This window comes from Dermacentor albipictus, chromosome 1, assembly GCF_038994185.2.
Source record: "Dermacentor albipictus isolate Rhodes 1998 colony chromosome 1, USDA_Dalb.pri_finalv2, whole genome shotgun sequence".
Lineage (NCBI taxonomy): Eukaryota > Metazoa > Arthropoda > Arachnida > Ixodida > Ixodidae > Dermacentor > Dermacentor albipictus.
Window position 1 is genome coordinate 321,943,740 of NC_091821.1, and position 26,831 is coordinate 321,970,570.

General features: G+C 43.6%; 1 long non-coding RNA gene across 1 annotated transcript; it reads left to right on the forward strand.

Annotated features, from left to right (window-relative positions):
* Positions 1 to 23,824: 23,824 nt before the first annotated feature.
* On the forward strand, positions 23,825 to 25,973 carry LOC139057364 (uncharacterized). The gene is made up of 2 exons (XR_011512720.1): positions 23,825 to 25,223; positions 25,851 to 25,973. It is a non-coding gene; the product is annotated as an uncharacterized lncRNA (long non-coding RNA).
* Positions 25,974 to 26,831: the final 858 nt, after the last annotated feature.

The window sequence follows — 26,831 nt, forward strand, 5'->3', positions numbered from 1 at the left end:
TAACGGCTAACAGAGGCCTCTGGAGAATACGTGACATTACAAGTGTTCCCGTTGCTGCTTTGGTGCCCTGGAAGCGCCGTCAATAAGACGAAATAATGGCACGTCGTTATAACTAGTAAATAAAGTCTAATAAAGAAATACAATCATGTCGAGGCGCCAACTTCTGGCGCAGCGCTACCGCGCCCGCGCGAGAATTACGAAACACCAACGAGGAATTTACCGGCGCATGCACAACTACGATCAAAGTGCACGTTAAACATCCACAGGCGACCTAAATAAATTTATCCGGAGCCATCCACTACGACCTCCCTCGTAGCTTTAGTCGCTTCGGGACGTTAAAAACGTTAATCACCACAAACCAAATCAATACATGCGGACTTACATTCGAAGCTAAACGATTGCATCCGTAAGTCATATGAGCCTTGCAAAAGCGTCGAGAATGTGCTAACTTCTGGTGGAGCTCAAAACATAGCATGAAAAAGTCGCTTTTATGTCACAGGCCAACTGCAGATGCGTACACTCTCGCCGCAAGACGAAACTACATGAAACAAAGAGAGCACATTAAAAAAAAAGTCAACTTAAACGCGCTAAAAGCACGCACAGCATGAACACACACTTTTTCGAAGCGGTAGGCGTGAACTAGGCGCAAAAGAAGAGGTTGGGAGGAACCGTGGCACTTCACAAAGGCGTGCGTTTTTTGCCACTTCCTCGAAGTCAGCCGGCCTGATCCTATGTACCCACACCTTTCTTTGTGCGTTGCGCTCGCCGGATGGTAAAGAAAGAAGCCTTTTGCCGTCGCTGTGTCGGTTGCGTCAACCGAAGGCGCAACAGCACGGCATCACAATTAAGTTATCTTCCCTCACACATTCGATTTGTTCCGCTAACGCACTCGATCAGTCCATTTGTGCGTACTTTCGTGGCGCTGGGCCAACCATGGGGCCAACGGGCCAACAATGGTGGTCGGAGCGCGCTGGAATGAAAAAAAAGATATACGGAAGCGCGGCGCCTACTTCCACGTGACACAGCTTGGCCAATGGGGAAGCGGATGAAACTTGGGCGACATGAGGCGTGGAGGAGGAAACGTCGGGGAGAGCGGGGTGGCGGAAAGCTCGCTGAGAATCGCACTGCGGCTCGCTGGGAATCGACAACCGCATTTGCCCTATGTTTAGCCAATTGTTAAGCGCGTCGTAGGCACCCAAAGGCGGAAGTCGTAGCGTGAGCTGCGCGCCACGGTTACATTTAGTAGGCGGAGCGTTGTGGGCAGCATTGAAGAAGAAACGGGCGCACAGTGAAGGCCGTGTTTGGCTGCCAAGAACTCCGCGTCTGTTGAACGCAGTGAAATACTTTTTGCGGCAATGTATTTCTGAAATAGCCTATTTTCACGTCATATGCCTCTCTCCATTTCGAGAAAAAGTGGTTCAGGGCCTCTCTAAGACGAACTTGGTTAAACCGAATACTCGCATACAGCGAACAGCATGGAAACGTTTGTTTGGTTTTCCATAGACTTTCCATAGACTTTCCTAGGACGAACTGCCTCAGACGTACTTTTCGGTTAAGATGAGCATTCGGTGTGGCCGCCACCGCTACCGGTCCGAGAGCACGCTCATCGAGGCACCCAACTGGATGCCTGCAACGCACATCGCCCATGGACAGAGGCGAAAACGCACACTTTTATTTGCGACGCGCGACCAAGTTGGTCGCAAAGCGACCAGTCGCAAATGGTCGCAAACGGTCGCCTTTCTTGAAAAGCGACCAATTAGCACTATAGCGTACTAGAAAACGGTTGAGTGGGGCGAGCGGCCGAGGCAGCGCAAGCTTTGCAGTGAGGCGAGCGACGACGAAAAATACTGCATCAGCGCTGCGATCGAAGTGGATTGGGCCGCACCAAAGTCGCGCCGTTGGAAACTGCTGGCGATACTTCTCGGAATGGTCATTCGTACAACTTCGCGCGCTGTTATATGCTTTCAGACCACTCAAACGGTGTTTATAATTGCATATGGCATGTATTTATGCCTTAGGAATAGATGCCTTTCTCTATCTTATTTATTTCATTCCAACATTTTTAATGCCGCTCGGTGATTGTGGGTACTGCATTGCGGCCGCAGTGTCGGCCTCGATTCTAATACAGTGAAAGCTCGTTAATTCGAACTTCAATAATTCGAATTTATGGATAATTCGAACTGTACGATTTGGTCCGGCCAAGCTCCATAGAAGTCTATGTATAAAAAAGTCCGTTAATTCGAACGCGAGAAGGTTCCCTCACGGATAATTCGAACTACGCTCGCCTGGCACACGGCCAGAGAAACGCGCCTACTGCTTACACACAAGGCTGTATTGCCTTGTTCTCTCCGAACGGCGAGAGAAGGCAAAATCGGACAAAAATCTAACCGACGCGGGGTCAGCCAGAAGGCAACGGCGGCTGCCGCCTCTCCGTTCTACGTAACCTCCGAGACTTCTTGCCCGTTGCGAATCTCGGAGGCTTTGCAAATCTTGTACAGCTGCTAATAGAGAGTTTTAGAATAGGGGCCCCAAACGTTTTGGGGCCCCAAAGAAATAGCGTCGAAGCCACTGCGCATGCGCGAGACGCAAACTGCGTTTGGGTTTTGCGTTGGGAACGCTATTTCACCGATTTAGCGGGAGCTCAAATAGCGTTCCCAAAAGCTTTGCGTCAACAAACATGGCGGCACCCATCGAAGCGACGGCTCTGACCTAGCACCAAACTGGGTTCGATTCGCGGTAACGCGTGAAGTTCGCAAGCTAGGAGAAGTGACTGCGGTTATCGCTTTCTCTCAACTAGCGTGTGTTATGAAGATTGACTCATTAGACGCCGCGGATTTCGAATTCGATTGTGGATTTTATGGCTCGTAGGCCTAACACGGCTAAGCTTGGCCGGTGAAGGCTAGTAAAGTTGGTTTGCTCAAAACTAAACGTAACTAATTGTTTGCTACTTACAGAATAGCCTCTAAATTGTAATTAAATGCGAATACACGAAAGCCAAAATTATTATTCCTATCATAAAATGGTATATTTTATTTAATTATTTCTAATAGCTTTTCTTTGACGCCGTAGTGGCGCTGTCAACGCAAGACGCTATCCGCAAACGTAAAACCCTATTCTAAAACTCTTCACTCCTACGTGCCCCAACGTTAACACCCGCAAAGCTCTTTGGGGCCCCAAACTATAGGGGCCCCTATTCTAAAACTCCCTAATGTTGTGCGGAGATGGCACGGCGAGCTCCGAAACACAGCGAATCAAGTACGTCGCAGCTGCGCTTGCAATCAAGAACCAACGAATCAGGGCCTTCGCCACCTTCACATGTTCAGCGTCTTTGTCTCGGCAGTCTTCATCGGTTGTGCACTTCTGTTGTCAGCTTAGGAGGTATGGGCCGTCGCGATTCATTGTGATGGCGTTAAGCCTCGGCTAACGTTCGTTTCGGTGGACATAGGTGGTGTGGCACAGGCGGACCCAGAGCTTCGACTTGAAGATGGCGTGTGCCCGCGGCACGCGCCATCACTTTCTGACACGCCAAATTTCTGACATTCCCTACTGCTTCCAAATCGCAGTGTACTGTTGCCCTCCTTCACTTTCGTTAGTTCGAACTTTCGTTAATTCGAACTGAAGCGGCTTCCCCTTGCGGTTCGAATTAACGAGCTTTTACTGTATATGTAATTTATATCTTTTTATAGGTTATTGTACGGTTCCCTTTGGAGAACAAATATTTTTCTTGTTCTTCAAGCAGCATGCATCTTTCGCGTGTATTTTTGCGCGTATAGTTTTCCATCAGTATACTATAGGCCTTGCGAAACGCGAACAGAGAAACATATGTAAATTAAGTTAACTTCCTGCTTGCCGCTTCAAAAAAAATAAAACAGAGAAACATATGTAAATTAAGTTAACTTTCTGCTTGCCGCTTCAAAGAAATAAAACATATCTGCCCCATCCGGCGCCTTATACTCATATTTACGGGAAGTATTACAGAAAAAAAAAACTGCAGTGCAACATTCCATTCACGTTTGCGCCATAATTCCTCGCATAAAAGACTGTGGAGTAAAATTGATACGGGTTCTTGTACTGCGGTCAGACCTCGGGCGCCGAAAACAGTCTTATGTAGCCATCATATAATCTAATCTTTGGCTCGTAAGCCGTGTGAAATATTTTGTCCAGTTCACGCTTAACAAGAACAAAGAAGAAAGAAAAGAAGCGGCGCAGTAGCCTAATTAGTCGCTACATAGTGGATATGGGATTGCGCTGTTGAACACTAGCTCACGGGTTCAAACCAGGTCGCGGAATTCGATGGGAACGAAATGGAAGAACACTCGCATACTTCTGTTTATGTGCACGTTAAAGAACCTCAAATGGTGAGAACTGAACTGGGGGCTTCATAACCATATCGCCAAACGTAAAACGCCAGAGTTTATTTAAGAAAAAAAAAAAGAAAAAAAGAAGGTTTTTTTATGGGTGTAAACGAATCAAACTATTATCGAGTCTGATTTCTGAGAAAAACGTATTACGCTTATCTTTAATTTATACCTAAATGAAACGCCGTTCCTAACTGTACGTTCGTTCAACTATGAGCAGCTTCCGCATTATGAACGGCTACTTCCAGTAATCCGGCGCACTATCATAGGGGCAACAATGAAGCAATTAAAGGAACGACATGCCTCACACACACACGTAGCGATATTCGTAGATCTGATGTGTTCGTTGAAGAAGGCAAGTGTGGTACCACATTGGGCACCCAGTTTTAATATGTTGCAGTCTTGCAGACAAAGTGAGACTGGAAAAAAAAAAAAATGTCTTGCCTGAATCAAGTTAGCAGATTTACAGGCTGCCCTAAAACAGGGCGTTTATATTGAATGAGAGCTAGGAACTTGTTCAGCAGAACCAATTAGCACCCGTTCATTAATTACCTCAGGAACTGGTGTGCCTCTACGCAACAGCCACGACTCTCCAGCAGCACAATAATTCGGAATAAGAGTCCTCACTTGCATCGGCCCCTCAACTTTGAGATTTCAAAAGTGCTGTTATTTGTTACATTCGAACTCAAATGGCTATTCAATAAATTTTAGCAGTGAATTCTGAAGTAAAATACGATCGAATGGTAAATACCATTCGATTAGACTAAATGTTTCTACTTCATTTCGCCTGCTGGCACGTTGAAGGAGATCGCCAGACAAGCCACGGAGATTACTTTGGGAAAGACTTCCCGGTCTCCCCGATTCAGTTTGAGTACATAGGCAATATCTTCACCTTGGGTTGGTGCAGGTTTTTTTTAAAACGAGCATGCTTATCCCGGTCGGGGAGTTTTCACTGTTGCAGTCGGTGCATTTAGAATATTTGACCCAGGCACGTACCTAAGAGGGGGACCGGGGGGGCCGAGCCCCCCCCCCCCCCGAAATTACGTGGCTTACCCCCCCTCCCATCCGCCCCACGCCACCATTCCCTACACATTCCTAAAGCGCCGACAAATCAATCTACTCGGCGGTCAATATTTTGCTGCCTTTTACAGCGAAAGCAGTGTATGACCAACTTCCGTAGTTTTTTTTTTTTTTTTTCGGCGTCCGTTACCAGAAAAACTCATCATGTGGGCCGATCCTGGTGATGTGCAAGAAGGGTCCAAGACCAATGGCACATACCCCTCTGGACTCGGTAACCTATAACGCACCCTTCAGAATATTCGGGATGGGCCCACGTATGGGGAGTGCTTAACACCTACTTCACCTCCACCGCGTGTCGGCCCGGCATTGCAATATCTTCGGGATCGGCTTACGTATGGGGAGTTCTTAATTGCTGTTTCACCTTCACCGCGTTTCGGCCCGGCATTCCACTACCTTCGGGACGGACCCACGTATGGGGATTGCTTAACGCCTCCTTCACCTCCGCCGCGGGTGGGCCCGGTATTGCAATATCTTCGGGATCGGCCTAGGTACGGGGAGTTCTTAATGCCTGCTTCATCTCCGCGGCGGGTCGGCCCAATATTGCACTATCTTCAGGCCGACCCGCTGTGGAGGTGAAACACTTTGCTATTCGTTTGAGAGGTGTGACTATGATCAGCTTTCGTTGCCATTTCATCTTCACAGAGTGCAACTGTTGTCAAGTTTTTCACTCCTTTTAGATAGCGGTAGTTATAGGCTTCTCCTGCGGTGTGGAGGCCAGTTTTCTCATCGATTCTGTGCCAGCGCGATTAACTCATGATGAATTCAGTTGTCACTATCTATTGTAGCAGGCAGGGCGTAGTTGTTTGTTTTAATTATAATATTTTATTTTATTTTAAATGCCCAACACAATTTTTATGTCACCATCTATTCAACGATCACGCGCGTCGCTGTTGCTACGTTAGTTCAACCTTCTTTGTTTAGAATGATCCAGGGTCCAGGAAAGGCACTCGGTTCATAGCAACGTTTTTTTGGTTCATAGTCAGCTGGTCTGCATGTTAGTGGAACGAGTTGTGGCCGGAGAAAACGCCAGTTGCGTTTAACTTTTCCTATTATTTCCTCGAGTGACGACTCGCTGCGACAATGGCAGATCCTCGGAACCATATATCGGCGATATGGTTTAGATAACGGGAAAATAAAATATTGCGAAACAGCGTCGGTTATCAGACCCTGCAATAACCGTTCAACCCATAAGCAATATGACTGTCACCCCTTACCTCGTCTGGCTTTTCCCTAATTGTACAGCGCTGTTCGTGCAAAATTGGCAACTGGAAACAAGAGTCGCAAGGGGATTAGAAATTAAGCGATCTACTAAGGGAGAAAGCGAAGGTAACAGCCAAACAGGGAGGAAAAGCGGAAATTGTTTGCGAAAGTATTTATGGATCAGCATCTTGTTATTTAAAAAGGAAGTAGAGAAAACGCCGCCGGAAGTGGAGAAAAATTCCGTGTGTTTTGAATGACTCTTCTACAGTCATCAATCGAGCCGCCTGACGTAGCTACTTCCCTGCTGTGCTAATGGGGGTGTTTTTTTAACCGTCCGCGGTAGGCGCAGTACGTCTCGAACCGCAGCGTACTGGGCTCTACGCGGTTGTGCGGGACAGGTGACCACGCATCGTTACGCAACTTCCCAAATAACAACACGAGTCGGTTTTGACACTTGGTAAAGCAGTAAAGGAGGGATCCAAAAGAACTGTGATTGCTCCGCAAATATACATTTCTATAATTCATCAAGAGCTGATTCAAAAAAACGTTACTAGAAATCTCTATTTTGCACTTACGCTGGTTAACTTGTTCTTGGCAATTGGTTCTTCCTGCGCATCTGTCATGCGCGAGTCCATTTCATGTGGTTCTTTGTTTACCAAGTAAAGAAGAAGTGTATCTCATAGGCGTACCTGTGAATACACGTCATTTCAATTCCCTTTTGCGGGCTTACGCGTCTTTATGGCGAATGGTGGGCATTATGCATATTTGTACTTGTAAAGGTACCCTCTCCCTCATTTGCATAGAAAAGTTACGTTGGGTAAGGCTCCCCCCCCCCCCCCCCGAAAAAAAGATCTTTGACCATTTTTATCTTGCATATATATATGGTGGATGTATATGTACTCTTAGAAGGCTTCTGTTGCAAAGATCACGTGTCACTTTTAGAAAACAGTGTCAAAAATAGCAGTTAAGAAAATTATGAGGTTTTACGTGCCGAAACCACTATACGATTGTGAGCCACGCCGTAGTGGACGACTCCGGAAATTTTGACCACCTAAGGTTCATTAACGTGCACCTAAATCTAAGTATACGGGTGTTTTCGCCCCCATCGAAATGCGGCCGCCGTGGCCGGGATTCGATCCCGCGACCTCGTGCTCAGCAGCCCAACACCATAGCCACTGAGCAACCACGGTGGGTGATAACAGCAGTTGACCTGGCTAAAACTACAATTGGTACCGGTCGACAAGAGTCGCGGGCGCACCAAAGCAAGTAAAATTTACCGAGAAGTGCTCATTGATCATCTGCATCTCTTTGCGCCATGCAGTTAATAAACTTGATTTATTTTACTGGAATAGTGTTATCTTTGATCATTGTCCCTGATCAATATTCCACCAAGAAGCGCGCGTAAAATGACGCGATATCTGTCTTACGTAGCTTCATGCTGCAGATAGCGTGGCTTATGTGGCAAAAATTACGTGTTACTTTTCGAAAACTTAAAAATAGCAGCTCACCTGGCTAGAAGTATATACAGGGTGTTCCAGCGAACGCTTCCAAAATTTTTAAAAGTTGCGTGTGGCAGATGGCTCAATTCTAGTTTATGAGCAGGTCGACTCGAAGCGGCGGGCACTACTCATTCATTCATTCATTCATTCATTCATTCATTCATTCATTCATTCATTCATTCATTCATTCATTCATTCATTCATTCATTCACAAAACTTTATTAGTGTCCTGAAGCCCGGTCTTTTCAGACCGAGGCGGGCAGCGTCCACGTCGGCATCGCCAGGCCGAGCCTTATGGCGTCATCGTGGACCCTCTGGACAGCCCGTAGCTGATCTTGATATGAAGAGCTTGTTATCAACTTGTGCCAGTAAAGCCATTTTTCTTCGGGGTCGGCGAGAGTCGCGGGACAGCCCGCCAGCATGTGTCTGATGTCAATGATGCCATCGCACACGTACGTTACATTCTTTCCTAATTTCTCTTTCTGGGTGAATTTTATTTATGAAATGCGGAGTGGGATACGTCCCGGTTTGCAGTAAACGTAGCGTCACTGCCTGAGCCCTGTTAAATTTTACGTGTGGCAGAGGGAATAGCCTACGCCCCAAGTAGTAATATTTAGTGATGTCGCTGTAAGTTAGTAACTGACACTACTCGCACAACAAATTAAAATGCAAGTTCGACCAATTAACACGAATTCACTAATTAACTTTCTAGCTAATTATCTCATGACCCATATTGCAATTTATAAATTCTAGCAGTGGACTTCGCAAGGTTGTGTGCTTCAGTGCATGAAACGACGTTTTGTTAACAAATTAACTGGAACGCCAATGCATTTCTCCGCAAAGTTCGGGAATTTATACCTCGAAACTGGTGTCATCTTGAAAATTCGTTCCAAGTGGATCCGCCTTACGAACTCCACGGCTACAATTTGCAAATTGCAATAGGACCACAATGTATTTAGTTAAAAACTTAATTGGTGAATGTTTATTAGTTAGTCGATTTTGCATCTCAATTTTTTGTGCAAGTAATGTCCGCTGCTTCGAGTAGACGAGTAGTAGCTCATGAAATAGAATTGCGATATCTGCCACTGGCAACCTTTAGATATTTTTAAAAGTGTTCGCTGAAACACGTACCCTGTATGTGGCCTCTATAGTATGTACAATTGGTACTGGCCGACAAGAGTCGCGGGCGCACCAAAGCAAGTAAAACCATAAAATTTACTACACCGACTTTCTGCGCTGATGATGATGAAAAACTTTTATTCAATATCATTCATTTGGTTTTTTTTTTAAAAAAAAAACCTTTCTAGGAGTCGGCCAGTATCCCTTGGGAGCTGGCGGCTGCCTGAGCTTGAGTGATGATCGCCCGTTGAGCTTCTAGGTCTGAGCTGCGCATCAAAGCCTCCCAGGTGTCTGTTGTGCGTGTGCCGTCTGAAATCTGTGGACACGTCCGTAGCATGTGGCTCATGCTTGGCGGGTTTTCATAATGTTTGCATTTAGCTTCAAATTGGCCTAGGTAGAGTTTAATAAGCAGTAGCGGATTTGGGCAAGTTCCAACCTACAATTTGCGCCAGATCGACTCTTCCTTTTTTTGCCGAGTTTGCGACCCGCATCTGGGTATTCCTTCCTAATTAATATATACTATTGTGTTCGCGATGCTCTCCTTTTCTGACTATATGCCTTCTGTGGAAGGGGGGATTGAGCTTGTTCGGACAGCAATTAAGTCGTCGGGCGAGCTCGTTGGCTCCTTCATTGACCCTGAGAGCCTGGTGTGCCGGAGTCCAGATTAGTAAAACCTGGTGCTACGTTGGGTTGTTTTTGAGGATTCTGACCGGCTCAGCCTCTATGGGCTCAGCTGAGGCGCGTCCGCGTCTGCGCAACTAACGCGCGCTCGCTAGCAGACGACGCACTTGACAACTAAAGCAAAATTGAAGTCGTCATGTTGCATAACCCATGCTTCATATATGCCTACGGAGTAAAAAGGTGTCAATATGACTTTGAAGTTGAAATAAAGCACCATTATACGAGCGTACTTGTGCAATAAGTCTCAGCGCCCGCAGTGAAATTGCATTGAATATGCCGCGAAGCGCGTCTCCACTCCAATTCAGTTCGCTCGCAGCGCCCTCGCACAATTTTTCCACGCGCGGCGCCTCAGCGGGAGAGCGCCGTTCGGCCGACTCGCGATCATAGCAAAGTTTGTTCTTTATTAACCGTGTTATTATTGGCCGCCACTCCTGCGACCCGGTCGTAGGAGTGGAAAGGGGGGGGTAACCGTTATAGTGCCCTGGTCGTACGAACGGTTAGGGCCCGAAAGCGTTAGGTTCACCCAAATAGACGCTAAATAATGGTTTGGCTTGGCTCCGTATATTATTTTTAAATAGGTGGCGCTAAAGCGATTAACGCGACGATCGAGCCCTGAATCTGTGCTTCCGTTCTGCCCGTGCGGTCTTCGCCTGTGTCAGTGGCTGTGGAGAAGTGATTGTAGCTGTTTGATGTCGTTAAATGTGAGAGCTTGTGGCGAAGTGATTGAGTATGGCCGTAGTAGTTCTGCCCATGTAGTGTTTTGCGGACTTCACCTGTGCCTGTGACTGATCGTGTTGCCCAATAGCTTTGTGGAAAGCGACGTGGTTTGTGTGGATGTCATCGCAGCGTTTGCCAGCTCCTGGGTGGCCCGTGTGCCAGTTATTGATGGCGTTGCCCAGTAGCTTTGCGGAAGTTGATGTACCTTGTGTGGATTTCGTTGCCGCTTATGACTGCCTTAATTATAGGTGGTCACGCTGCCTTTTGAAGCGTGTCCGAGCGCGAGAAACTTCAACGATGTTTTTGTAAACAACGTCGACGTCTCGAAATGTTAGCTAGAAATCAACCAGCAGCAAGCCAAGTCTTTATTTTGTGGTTTTTCGAGCTTATGCTCATTCGAGCAGCAGTAGAACAAAAGGTCCGTTACATAATGTCAGTTCCATAAAATCAGCTTTGTCGCAATACAGTCATGTTATGCGGTGAAGCATACGTAATGTATTGCGGTAAAGTATATGAAAAAGTAGGCAGGGACCACTGCGTTACTGGGGCGATTTTATTGTATTATGGTCATGGCCGTGCGCGAACAAGGAAAAATCATGGTCGAAGCGCATGGCACAAACCTTGCCAATGCTTCAATTGGAAAAAGAAAGAAAACGAATTGGAGTGGGTGATGCCAAAAACAAAGCCTTGACTTTTGTATTATCAAAGCAGTTCCGAGAATAGCCAATCATATTCCAAGCTCCTGCATTATTTATGATTGTTTAAAGTATATGCATATATTGTGCACCAGCCTTAGCACCAATTCTAATGTACTTTAATGATGTAAGTTTAATAACACGTGGCAAATATATAATTTGTGCTGTATGGTGTTGTGCTGTTTATAAGCTGCTGCTTTCATGTGGTAATGTGTACATTGGCTGGAAGAGTTGATGCATCCTCCTTATAGAACTCATTGAAAGGTAAACCACCTCTCAAGCCATCATTGTTCTTGCAGTTGTACACCAGATTTCACAAACATGGGGACAGTTATGATATAGAAAGAGTAGCTGAGGCTTAACATATCCACATGCATGCACAGGAGTGCAGGAGTCGACCATCTGTCTCTCTAACTCAGGTTGAATGTGCATACTTGAGTAACATGTAACACTTGTTGGGTGTCAGGTTTCTTTTATTGTAAGCCTAGTTTGTGTTTTTTCTCCCACTTGTAGGTTTTATTGTGTGTTGCTGTGTATGTATATAATTGCTTCCAGAGTGGCTTTCTTGTTGCTAATAAGTTTAGAGAAGGCAGCGTTCTTCATTTTGTGCATCAGACAGCAAGTGAGCATGTTTCAAAGGATGTTGGATTTTGTTGCCATAAGCAACAAAAAGGCATAAGCATATAGACTGCTTGCTGGAGGTACTCTTTATAGCATTAAGGATATTATCATGCTGATAACTCAGTGCACAATAATTAGATCACATCAGGTCCGACATGTCTCCTTGCCACCATGAAATCTTGTCAGATGCATAACACGGGAAATACACCACAGATCTTGACCAGCCATTCTCATTTGTGGTCTCGACCTCCTACCACTGAGCAGACTGGTCCAAGAGACAAAACATGCAACTTTTATCTGATTAAATGTAGTGCATGTTGCACAAAATTAGATGTCAGGTGTTATTGTTGACACAGATACATATCTGTGAGCCTCATAAACTAATGTCAAAAGAAAGAGAGTAATACCCATGAAATGCACTCTTGGTAGGATGGCAGGACCAATCTCTTGCAGAGGTAAATAACAACCATGCAGCAGTATCATGATATCAAGCTGAACAATAATTTACTCCAAGAATAGTTTTCTTCATGCAACATTGCACTGATAGTCTTCAAATACAATACCCATTGCTAACAGGAGGCCTTCCAAGTTATGCATGACAGGAGGGCATATTTTAGGAAGCAAAAATGAAAACAGAGCCGGTTAACTATAAAAGTTGTGAATGCAACTCTGCAGAAGTTAGAAAAATGAACCAAATGGAATAGTTTAAAACTAAGTGGTTTAGAGACAAAAGGCCTTCTTATTCCATGCCAGAAAAGCAAGCAGAGGTTGAAATGCTTTCCACATACATACCTTCAAGGTGCATGTTCAGGGTCTGTCCTGAGAGTAATGTCAGTAAGGCGATTAAAAATCATTTATTGAATTTGTTGTTACAAAAAGTTTAAAAATCTTCAAAATACTCTCCTTTTGCGTCAATACATCGGCTCCAGTGAGACTTCCAGCTCTCGAATGCATTGCGGTAGTCCTCCTCCGGAATGGCCTTTAATGCTGTGGTGCTAGCTGCTTTAATCACGTCCGCTGTCCCAAAATGATTGCCTTTCAGGGGTGTTTTGAGGCATGGAAACAGAAAAAAGTCAGAGGGGAGCCAAGCCCGGGCTGTATGGGGGCTGGGGGATCGTTGGCCCCACTGCATTAACAAGGTAGTCGGTGACAATGAAGGCACTGTGGGCCAGCACATTATCGTGGTGCAACTTCCAGTTGTGTGCAATGTCCGGCCGGATATGTTGAACCCTGCGTTTCAGTCTTTCAAGGACATCCACATAAAATTTGGAGTTCACAGTGGTTCCAGGTTCTTCAAACTCATGATGAACCAGTCCATGGATGTCGAAAAGAAACAATGAGCATGATCTTGATCTTTGATTTGCTCATCCTGGCTTTCTTCTGGGGAGGGAACGAGTGTGTGTGCCACTCAGATGATTGCCTTTTGGTCTCCAGGTCATATTGAAATACCGAAGTCTCGTCTTCTGTAATGACGTTGTCCAAAAATTTTCGCTCACTTTTGCACATGTTGAGATTTTCTTGGCATGTTTCAATGCCGCATGACTTTCCGTTGTCAGTGAGCACTTTTTGAACCATTTTTGTGCACGCCTTCCGCATGCCGATATTGTTTGTGACAATTTCATGAACTTGGGTTTTCGAAACGTTTAACATGTCGTCCATTAAACGAACACTTAATCGTTGGTCTGAGTTCAACAGTTCTCTCGCTCGTGTCACATTGTCAGTCGTAGTGGTCGTGGATGGCCATCCAGCGCAGTCCTTGTCGTCGCCCTCTTTCCGGCCTTCCAAAAGGCCTTGTGCCACCGAAACACTTGCCGATCTGACCAGGCATGTTCTTTATAAGCAGTCTTGAGCATAGTAACAGTTTCCGCAGCGGTATTGCCAAGTCTCACACAAAACTTGATCGCAAATCTTTGTTCTAATGAGTGCTGCATTTTCACTTGCACAAGAATAAAAAACAGCTCACCGACGGGCCCGTCCGACACTCTCCGATGTTCGGAGCACACTGACTAACAGACCGCTGCTTAGCTGGATTCCGTCACTACTAGTTTCAACCAGTTAGACCGCTCTGACATACAGTCACATCACAATAAATTTACTGACATTACTTTCAGGACAGACCCTGTATGTGGTGATAGACAAGCTTTTTAGATATAAATGTTGGGAACCTGGATGGAGGTGAGGGCCATGTACAGTAAAAACAAGATGTATAAGGTCAAAAATTAATTCTTTTAGTCAGAAATTGGTCAGTGGTGTCTGGCTTCTCTTGTTCCCTGGCCCTGGATGGTGAATACAAAGTTATATATATATATATATATATATATATATATATATATATATATATAATTTCGTACAATCAAGCATAGAATCATTGCCTTCTACCTGAGCTAACGTATGGGGCAGAAACTTGGAGGTTTCTTGGAGACAAAAAAGGGCATTGTGTTGTCATGTTGGAAAGCACTTTTCCGGAGGAGGGTGTGTCAGCCACTGACATCAATTTTAATGAAATTTATACCAATATAGCTGACATAAAATGTTGAGCTGTCACGAAGTTGAATCAGTTTGGTTTGACAACAGTCTCAAATGATGTTAAGGTGGAAAAAGGTTTTCTTTTATGCGCCTTCTTCAGTGCAAAACACACAAGCTTAGGGAATCCATTTCAGAACCATTGTGTCGGAATATAAATCATGGCTTCATGTTTCAGAATTTCTGCAGACACACCTTGACAGGCTGGGAATCAACGACCAATTTCTTGCTGCCAGCTTTCAGACTGTTGTACACTTCCTGCAGGAGCATAATCTGGGAAAATAGGCAGGCTTTAGTATAGATGCAGAAGATTTATACAATTCTTTGCCGCAGGTGCGTCTCTTGCAGTTTGTTAAGGACTGCGTACACAAGCAAACAGGTTAGCTGGAATTTGCTGAAAGGTGTAAAATTCTTCTTCCAAACTTTCTGGAGCTTCTTTATTTCTATTTAAGGTCAATTTTGGTCTGGTGGGAAAGTAAAATATGTGTACAGAATGCTGGCATCTGCATAGGTTCCGGTGTTGCACCAGTGCTCAGTAATATCTTAAGTTATGTTGACCAGAAGATAATCAAAACCTGAGTGGGCTTGCTCTTAAAATTTTCAGATACGTGGATGATTATTTGTTTTTCATGAGCAAATGATAACTTTCACAGAGCTGTCATCGAAGTACTGAAGCTATTTAGAGAACAATAGCAAGGTTTCAACTTCACTTTAGAAGTTCCAGAAAAAAAATGTGCTGCAACTTCTTATGTCAGGCTTACTTTTATGTGGGATCACGTATGCTGGGGATATCAGTTGAGAACTTCTAAGCTCCTTCTTGATTATAGGTCTAGCCATTCAAAACTTATTAAGTACAGTATTGCCACTCACGCAATTAGAGATGCCCCAACCAAGAGCTATCGTCACCTTATCCTTGAAAGTGTAAGGAATCTGGTGACAAGGCTTAATGAGGCAGGTTATTCAGTTTCATTGGTTTCTTTATATTGAAGCACGTTAATTAAGGAACTTAAGGTGCGACCAGGGTGGAAGAAGCTTAAGGAGCAAGAGCGGAACAAAGTTGCCATTATCCCCTCGATTAATTGTCGCACAGGCAGAAAAAGGTGGCTTCTAAGTTCCAGGAGAGGATTGGGTTTTCATTTAAAGATAAGCTGAAGGGAATTTGTGAAGCAATAAACAAGCACATTCTTCACAACGGGTGTCTGAGCAGGGAGGACTGCAAAGTGAAATATAGCATACAGTTTGTCTCTTGCACACAAAATGTTGTTTATTCGATTCCTTTTTCTTGAAGCCTACAAAATGTATATCAGTCAGACTGGAAGGTGCTTAAACATTCGACTAAGGAAGTACCATAGTTTTTTAAAGGTTTTTGCACATCCACACCTTTCTGTGCATTGTTGCAGCATTGGGCTTCATCCAGTTTTTGAAAGTACTATTCTGCTGTTCACACACTGTGAAAAGCTCTCACATGAATTAATGGAGGCTTATCACATTAGAAAGAAAGGCTCACTATGTGCTAGCCAGCCATCCATCTCGCTGTAAGATAGCGAGGTTGCCGTGTTAGATCTTAAGTAAAGCCACTGAGTTGCATTGTGCCTTAGTAATTGTTTTTTTACATTGATTAATCAGCCGTGACATGTGTGTTGCCGTCAAAACATGTGCATTCGGTGATGTGAAGGTTGTTTTGGTATGTATCTGCATATGCTAGGGGGCCGGGTGTTGGTCACGTGATGTGTGTTATATATTGGTTGTTTTCTTTCAATAAACTTCATTTGATAGTGCTGTATCCTGTCCCATTCTATTACTTTTGTCGGCATCTGTCATGCAGTAGCTGCCATGAAGCTTCAACAACTTGCCCAATTTTCTATCGTATTTTCTATCGTATGGAGCATTAGAGTTACGGAATGGGTGCCATGATATATGTGTGTGTGTGTGTGTGTGTGTGTGTCTGTGTGTATGTCTGTGTGTGTGTCTGTGTGTGTAAAGGTAAAATGGTGGTAAGGTGGGGTGGTAAAAGTAAAATGAGATTTTCACATCATGACTAGCCCTTTTAACACATTTACCTACAAAATTAAACACTCTGTTCTTATTAAGCACCTTGTACATAGGTAATCATATTACTAATAATCTTTCAATGCAAATGCATATCAACTTTCTGAGTAATGCTAATAACTGAACACATGGCTTTTTGTGCTGCAAGTTTTCTTGGGACTGCTGCTTCCCTTAAACTTATACTGTATAATATGCTTGTAAGATCAAAACTGGAGTATGCTTCATCAATCCGGGATATACCTACAAAAAACAACACAACTCTCATATTTAGTTGAAGCCATGCAAAACCAACCTGTACATTTTATTGTAGCTGCTTATTCCCATGCCGCAAGCATATCAACAATTAACAGTTGCCTTGATTGGCTAGGCAACAAGAAAACTTGCCTGTTTATTTCACAAATTCTCAATTGAAACATGTTTTATTACCTCCTTGTAGCTCATTGATATATATGTGTGTGCGTGTGTGTGTTCTGAGGCTGCCTTTTACAGGAATAGTAAAGATTGGTTTGGCAAGTTGGCACCTGTACCTTGAGGTTGTAGTTCATTCTCAATGAGATACAAGGAGGTAATAACACATGTTTCAATTGAGAATTTGTGAAATAAATGGGTAAGTTTTTTTGTTGACAAGCCTGGCCAATCAAGGCAAGTTGTAATTGTTGATATGCTTGCGGTATGGGAATAAGCAGCTACAATAAAATGTACAGGTTGGTTTTGTATGGCTTCAACTAAATATGAGAGTTGTGTTTTTTGTCGGTATATCCCGGATTGATGAAGCATACTCCAGTTTTGATCTTGCAAGCATATTATACAGTATAAGTTTAAGGGAAGCAGGAGTCCAAGAAAACTTGCAGCAAAAAAAGCCATGTGTTCAGTTATTAGCATTAGTCAAAAAGTTGATATGCATTTACACTGAAAGATCACTAGCGAAAAATCTGATAGGGCAACCTAATAAAAATTAAATCAGTTTGTTTCTGCTGCATTATGAAACGATACAACTGATACACTGATAAAATTACTTTCAGTTCTATTCTGGACGTATCTGTGCTATTCTGCTTGTACAAGTCTACTAGTGTATTCTTTTTATTAGTGTAATAGTGTATTCATATTAGTTTGCCAGATCTTTAGTCTATCAGTATCTATGTGTGTTGTATAGGTGTAATGTGCTTCAAGGAGAAGCAAGCTTCCTCATTTGCCCAAAAAATAAGTCAGAAATAATTCATTTATATTATCAGAAAAGACAATACATATAAATCAAATATGAAGCCCAGGATTCAGAAAGGAAAGATTGTTGGAACAAATATACACCATACAACAGCTTAAAAAGAATAAAAATGTGATCACATTTAAAAGAGAAAAGATGTTTAGATTGGTTCACAACAAAGTTTAGCCTTTTCAAACAGGAGGTTATTGGCAATCAAGCCACCGAATTGGTTCACACGTACACCGCAAAGATTATTAGACTTCACAATCTGGAAAGCCAGTGAATGGAAGTGGTGGGTTCTTCATTATTTATTACCATGCCTTCATGGCTTTTTGCCAGATAAGTATGTCGGACATTCCAGTTTGCTTGTGGAGGGTGTCTATATACTTCTACTAGACACCGTCACTTCAGATGACCATAATGAGATCATCTGATCTTCTCTCGGAGTTTGTTGTGAGAGCACAGTCTTTGTTTGGATTGGGTGCAATGACATACAATGTACACCAAATCCTGCATCTTCCTAAATGTGCGGCTAAACTAGGACCTCATTGGTCGCATTCTTCATTTGTATTTGAAGGCGGAAATGAACTTCTTGTGAAATCGGTCAGCGGAGCTAATGATGTTCCTTTGCAAATATTGGAATGTTATGTACTTGCTCGAAAGTTACAGGCAGCTAAAGCTAGTTTAAATCTTTCACCAGAAGCAGTGAGTTTTTTTGGTGTACAGGAGAGGAGAGCTGGTCAGCAGACAGTTTTGTTAGGCACTGGAAAGCTGTGCCTGAACTTGGATGAAAGTGAAAAACAGGCTGTAGTCCACAACCGTGGCTGTGACTCAACAAGTGTCACTGAATATTAGCGAATGGTCATCAACCAACAAACATTCCACTCTCTCCAGTACACTTGAACTATAAAGACTAAAAAGAGTGCATTTGTCAGCTTCTCAAGTGCGTTTTCTCTCATTTGTAGAATTCTTACTGGAGTGAATTCTTGTATAATTCTGAAATGCAAGAAACTATTTCCTATTGAAATTCTCCATGCAAAGCACCTTTCAGTCTGCCTCAGAAGAGAGGAGCCACTAGTTTACGTAACACCCAGCGAAGTTATGCGCCTTTATGTGTATATAGAAATAGACAACAATATTTTTGAATGGATTATACGAAACCTTTATGAAAGCGACTAATTCCCATGCTCAAGACATGGCAACGATGAACAGTATGTCTTCAGCCATGGTACATGAATGTCTGGTAATAACAGGTTATAGCTTTAAAAAAAAACAGTTGGTAACAGTGCACCACACTTTATGGCATTCTGTAATAATCAGCTTTTTGAAGTTTGAATATATTAACCAAGCCAGAGCCATCAAAATTCTAGAGTGTTTATTTTTTCATGCGTTAGCTTCTTGTTTTCCTAATGAACCAGCTAGCCCAATTTGCCACTCTTCATTATTGTACTCTTGTTGATTAAGTGCTTGGGGAATTGCATGGTCTGCATGTTGGCAGTAGTGATGCAGCTGCTGATGAACAGCTGCAGTAGCCAAAAAATGACAATATTTTACAGGACTTATGCACAGTTTCGGGTCGGTGTTCTTACATGTAGCGAAGGGCCCTACTTAACCACGTGACTGCCTTGAGTGGGTGATCACAGTGAACAAACAGTGCTTCACTAGCAGATGGTGAAGAGGTAAAGCTTCTCAGTCTGTATGCAGAGGCATGGAAAGCAGCTGAATGTTAAGTGAGCAGTTATGCTACTTGATACAACAGCATCATTTTCACACCATGCATCTGTCTGCCTCACTTTATTTACTCCTTTGACTCAATGTAGCTGGTGCAAGTTTATCCGTTAACTGTGGCAGCATGACTAAGACACTATGTTTTTTCTGAATGAAACAAGCAAACTCTGAAATTTTATTTTAACAATGTATTACGGCTTGAATCAAAGACTCCAAACACTATATATGAAGCCTGTTCTGATAGTCTTCTTTGCTTTCGCATGCTGAAGGCTACACAGGTTAAACTACTTTTACACATTTCGAGGTGCAGTGGTTGAACTAGCACCCAGTGAAGAATTGTGTCTTCTTATTTTGCAATATGTGCACTGATTTTTAGCTGTTTTTGTTCATGAATGTGGTTTTAAAAATGGTAAATCCATGTTCTTACTTGAATAAGTTCTCAGATCTGTACTCACTTTTGCTTAAATGATATTGCTGTATTGTCATGTTCTGATATATTGCTGTAGATCTTGTACCAATAGCGATGCTTGTCCTGTTTCCTTGCTTCCTGTCAGTGTGCCATGACAGTTTGTTCTTTTTGCACAAGCTCACTTGTGTTCTCACATATCACAACACTTTTGGGATGAATGCAAAAATGCATAGTCTAGACAAAATAGCTTCACATGAAGTTGTAATATTATAAAAGCATATGCCAATCAGACCTGGTGCTCTATACAGCATCTGTGAGCACAAATGGGCATGGTGAAGTTGGCACTTCAGTCTGTGTTCTTCCTCTTATGTGTTTGTTTAAATGTGGCTAAAGTTGCTTGCTTATTCTTTAGATAGTGGAGTGTAAAATAAACCCTAGTCATGTTTGTAGTCATGTTGCTTGTGTCTTGTCCTTGTTCCTTTGTGGATGGATGCATTAGCGTTGTTTTAATTTTCAAATCAAGTAGCCTAGAAAGTAGCTTTAATGAAATCACGTTGGTTACAGTGTCTAATTTATGGCATTCACAAACTCAGCCGGACATGTTAGAGCTACAGTTCGTATCCACAGTCTTGAAAGTGCTTTGTTTTGCTTTTGTAAATAAACTTTATTACAACAGTAGGAAGATACCTATGAAGAAAGGAGTCAGACAAGTAGACACAATCTCTGCAGTGCTATTCACTGCGTGCTTGGAAGAAGTATTCAAGCTATTAAACTGGGAAGGTTTAGGAGTAGGGATCGACGGCGAACACCTCAGCAACATTCGGTTTGCCGATGACATTGTTCTATTCAGGAACACTGCGGACGAGTTACAACAAATAATTGAGGACCTTAACAGGGAGAGTGTAAGAGTGGGGCTGAAGATTAATATGCAGAAGACAAAGATAATGATAAATAACCGGGCAAAGGAACAAGAGTTCAAGATCGCTAGTCAGCCTCTAAAGTCTGTGAAGGTGTACGTCTACCCAGGTCAACTAATCACAGGAAACCATGACCATGAAAAGGAAATTCACAGAAGAATAAAAATGGGTTGGATCTCATACGGCAGACATTGTGAGCTCCTGACTGGGAGCTTACCATTATCATTGAAAAGGAAAGTATACAATCAGTGCATTTTACGGGTGCTGACATATGGCGCAGAGATTTGGAGACTGACAAAGAAGCTTGAGAACAAGTTAAAGACCGTGCAAAGAGTGATGGAACGAAGAATTGCTAAGTATAACTTTAAAAGACAGAAAGAGAGCAGTTTGGACAAGAGAGCAAACGGGTATAGATGATATTCTAATAGACATTAGGAGAAAAAAATGGTACTGGGCAGGTCATGTAATGTGCAGATTAGATAACCGTTGGACCATTAGGGTGACAGAATGGGTACCAAGAGAAGGGAAGTGCACTAGAGGATGGCAGAAATCTAGGTGGTGCGCCGAAATTAGGAAATTTGCGGGTGCTAGTTGGAAGCGGTTGGCGCATGACAGGGGTAATTAGAGATCGCAGGGAGAGGCTTTCGTCCTGCAGTGGACATAAATATAATGATGATGATGATGATAGTAATCCTGTTTTGGATATGCATTAAATGTTGCACATCCGTCTCGCAAAATTTGTAAATGTAATTTTGTATAAATAGAACTGGAGCACACCTGCTACAATGATGGACTGATACTTTTCTCATGCAACTTCCCCAATGTAGTTTCACAGGCTAAGTAATGCTGCTGTGCTTTAAAAATGTGTGCTTTAATTTATGTTGAAACATGTTTAGGATAATATATCTGCATACAAGCTGTAAAAAGTTTTGATAATTGCACAGTTTACACACTTCATTTTTATTTGATACTCCAATATCCCAACTGTGTTTGTTAATCTGTTCACGTGACAGGCAATGCATTCAGGGTTGTATATTCAGTTCATTTTAAAAACGTCTCTTCAGGCGTGTGGGCAACGGCATGTGTGCTATTTCTAACATGCTTTATCAGTGCCTCAATCAGATTTCTGTATGTCATATGATGATCTCTATCTGGGTTTAAAATACTGATACGTACATCATGCTATTTGGGCTTGTAGGCAGCACAGTGAGATCTATCTACTGCCTGCCAGTCTGGTAAAGAGTTCTATGGGTCAGGTAGGAATATATATCACTCTTAGAAGGACCTGTACAACCTATACATATTCCTAAGAGGCTATAGAAATTTCTATCAGTTTTTTTGCTGGGGTACTGATGTTAGGTTTTTAACTAGTGATGGCACTCTGGAGAGACATATAGTGGAGACATTGCCCCACTGGGCACGTGCAGCAGCTAAGCCCAGTGGGGGGGGAGAGATATGGACTTTGCGCCCGCTTGCGAGAGCAAGGATGACGTGGCATTGTGGCGGCGCCCTCTCCCTTCACGCAACATTTGGAGCGCTAGAGCGACGGCAGATGTACCCTTTCACCCGCTCTGCTCCGTAGAGGCACGCTCGCAATGTGGTCACAACCAATGGGATTTGAGGTTCCATTTCACTGAGACGACAGACGCTGCCTTTTTTACTCAGTGGGCCATTTGTTTAGTCTGTTTGAACAGAAACAGACCTGCCAGAGTTTGGTTGTTTCACGACAAAACACACAGTCATCAACAGAAAGTTTAGTTTTCTACGTTAAGTTCTTTGCGAGATCTAAAATGAGAAAAATCAAGGTCCTAAACACTCAGCATTGTGGCATGCCAGAAGTGACAAAAGACAGATTTGTTAATTGGGGTTGTTAACATAAAAATTGTGTTTAGTCATGAAGAAAGCATTCAGTGAATTTTAGTAATTGCATGTGGATCAATATTAAGTTAGCTTATTCAGGAGAAGGAGGCAGTGGCACCACGTAGCAGAATTTAAAACGCTAAAAGCATCCATTCAACGCAAGAACTAAGTTCAATGGAGGAGATCAAGTTAGTGAGCATGACAATATAGTTGTGTTTTTCATGAGAGACAAGGTCTTATGGAAACCATGTTGACATTTGTTGTAGAAGTTTTGTGACACAATTTAGGATTATTATGGAGATTGAAATAAATGATGTTACAGGGAGGCTCGGCAATTGAGGCCAGCAATTGTTCCGCCCAAGTGTCTCTCATAATATTACTGCAGTAGATCACCATGTGCATTCTGTTCTAGAAGCTGAAAAGGTAATGCTAATCTGTGTAATGCATCTGTCGAATGCCGACAACAGTACGATGCTGATGCGGTGACAATGATGGCATGATCGACAATGGGATGACCAGTCTAGAGTCATCACGATTGAGGCATAAAAACTTTGGGATGATGAGTGCATGCATGGCAACGACTGCGTATATACTACACAGCGTGAAGGCGGCAGCATCCGACGGCGTGATATTACAAATAATTTGAAATGACAATGCAATGATGACGACAGATTGAAGACTGTGAATGGTGAACAATGATGCGTCCACTTGGCAACTAAAGAAAAACATATGAGGACAGCTAAGCATGTCTTATCTGAGTTGTGATTGCGAAAGCATTAATGCCCAATTGAACGCCGCTGAGCAGTCCTTCGAGTTTTACGCTGCAAGTGATGCACCCTAGAGCTAAATTGGGCCCGAGCTAGCAAGCAGCAGCAGCCTGCGGTGCCAACACCGCATGCCACCGACGTGCTGCATGACCAGAGACCAGGAAACAGCAGTGGCCACCAAGGCTGGCAGGCACGCGCAGCAGTTAAGCCCAGTGGAGGGTGGAGATACGGACCGGGCGGCGACTTGCGAGAGCAAGGATGACGTGGCATCGCGGCGACGCCCTCTCCCCTCACGCAACACCTGGTGCACTATAGCGACAGCAGGTGTACCCTTTCACCCGCTCTGTTTCGTTGAGGTCCCAGGTGAAAATATTCAACTGGAATCCAACTGGTTCCAACTGGTATTAACTGGGAACAACTGGTTCCAGTAGGAAACCAACCGGTCCCAGTTACAGGTCAACTGGTCCCAGTTAGAAACCAACTGGGATGAAACTGGTTCCAGTTGGGATCCAACTGGAACCATCTCCAGTTGTACTGGGAGCAAATGGTCCCAGTTGGTATGCAACTGGAACGCAACTGGAACCATTACCAGTTGTACTGGAAGCAAATGGTCCCAGTTGGGATCCAACTGGAACCTGAACCAGCTGTACTGGAAGCAACTGGTTCCATTTGGATTCCAACTGGAACTTTGACCAGTTGTATAGTAGCAACTGGTTAGTAGTTGGGATCTGTACTCGTACAACTGTTAACATAAAAAAGTTGAGTTAAGCGATATGCTGCAACGAGTGCGACATTAGAGATGGGTTTTATCCGACACAAGATTTATTTATATGGATAACTGAATCATGCAGGATCCTCTTGCGTAAATGTGGAGCACATTGCCTTGACACGTACGCGTGCTTTAGTTTCAACGCACTAAATTTGTGAATGTTGGCCCTAGTCTTTAGTTGTCTAATGAGGCATTGGTTCGTCTCATGACGTTACCGTTGCGTGCCTGACCGACATCGCGGTGTTATGGTAATGTTGCACCAACTTTGTGCCGCTGACGTCGTTGCCTAGCTAAGCGCTAGTGAGCTGTATGGCATTTGGTGGAAACAACTGGTGTTTGCAGCACGGCGATATTACTTCCCTACGACAAAAAAAAGAGAGAAAAAGGAAAAGAAAATGCTGAGCAGCGCATAGAGCTACACAACGCACGCTTACTACGCGTCCATGGCTAGTCTAGTACAGTCTTCCACACGGTGAAAGAATATTATGATGCTTACACCGACAGTGCTCTACCATGACTAGCCACTGTACCATGACCACAACAACCGCCATTTTGAAAAAAAAAGAAACATTAGTTGCGTATCTTCTCATGATCGGCTGAAACCTCTATGGCTCAAACAATAATAATGATATAGCAATAAATTTAAATTATGTCAAATAAAAGTGAAATAAAATTCTTACCTCACATAGATAGCGTAATATTTATTAATAGCGAGAAACTTCATCACAAATACGAAACTGTGTAAACGTGCGGCGTAGTTCGGCAGCCATATTAACAGCAAGCTATTCGAGCGAGACATGGAGCGAGGCGTGCGCAGCTGAAAAGATTTTTCTAGAGGAACCTGTGGTGTCATTGCCTGTGTAACCTCATTTAAGTAGTATTAGTGTTGGACATTTTCACCTTTGGAAGACGGCATGATTACAGGCCAACGGATGACACCTGTTTTAACACCGACTACGCGGCTTTGTGGACCCATCGTGTTTGGATTGACGTGCGCACTTTTCCCTGCTCTTGATTCTGCCATTTGGAGGTAATTATATATTGAACTTATTTATGTTTCGAGTGCAAGTGGTTCTTTATCACAAAGGTGTCAATACTGCAGCACATTGTCGTTGACTCGAGTGTTCTACTACGTGACGTTTGTACACATCAATGCTTGCGAGCTTGGTGCTTGTTTTTGAGCCCCATTATCTGGGAGTCAGACGCGTCGTTTTTTTTTTGTTTTTTTTTTCACGTAACTTGCCGTAGGTTCCGGCGTAAACGATGGTGCCCGCATTACTTCCAGAAAGTACTACACAGTTCGTGTCGCGCATACAATCTGATTACTCTAGGTTCAGCGATAACATATATACACAACAAATAGTCAACAATAGCATTCGAGTAAGCTACAGCCATGCAGGTGCGTCTTGTGCAGAGCGATAAACTTAAGTGGCCAGTGGGTGAGTGCAGTTACCGAGAAAAGTTCACGTGTCAATACGAACCAGTGTCGTGCAAGACTTGTGCTTTGAATAGCACACAGAAGTATCTGTAGCTCTGCATAATAACGTGTAGCAGAAGTGCATACACTACTGATACACATGTCTGTATGATGTATAAGTAGAATTGCTTGTACGAAGTGGTTGCCTTTTTACTGAATGCATATAAATATTTCTTTCAGATGGTGATGTGCAAGAGTTACGAAATGTGTAAACGTGTGCAAGGTCATCAAGGGAGCATTCAAGATGTTTCATCGCTAAACACAAGCTCAAGTGTCCCAATAAATGTCCAATTTCAACACCAAGCTGCTTCGGCTGCATAAAGTTCACTGAATCGGCTGGTTCTTTGCGACACGCGATGGCAACCACAAAAAGCATACAAGCTATGGCCAGCTTGAATCCCACTTGTGTGTAAACGTTTACCAGTGGTTCCTGCTGGCCATGGCTCACTACCTCTATTGCACAATCGATGCCAGTTGCAATAGGAACTGGAACCTGTTCCGATGTGGACCAACTGGGACCAGTTGCAAAGGGGCCAACTGGGACCAGTTGCAATGGGAATCAATGGGGACCAACTGGGACCAGTTGCAATGGGGACCAACTGGGACCAGTTGCAATGGGGATCAACTGGGACCAGTTGCAATGGGGACCAACTGGGAATTGTTCCATAAACCAGTTGAACTGGAACCAGTTGCATTCCCAGTTGGAAATTTTCACCTGGGGTGCGCTTGTGACGTGGTCGCAGCCAATGAGATTTGAGGTGCTGTTTCGCTGAGACGACAGACGCCGGCTTTTTTGCTCAATGGGCCATTTGGCGCTTTCGCATAAATAATCGCTACAGAATAATGACGACGTGGTTATGTTGAGCTCGCGTTCACGCTTCATCTACACGGACCACCCTACCTGTGTACTTTTGGTACTGGGGCCAATTCTGTACCATGCAATACACTCAGCCATGGAACACCCGCAATGATCACGCGATAGGCAAAAAACGCTGTGCTTTAAACGTGCACCCATAGAGTGCCCGGCCCAATATTGCAACCAGCCGATCCGTGCATAGTGAAGCATCCGCATGGCCGCGTTTGCCACGTGGCCGTGCTATGCGAGTGTGTGGCTGATATATCAATTGAGTAATCGAAAGACTGGTTCCAAATGCATTTACT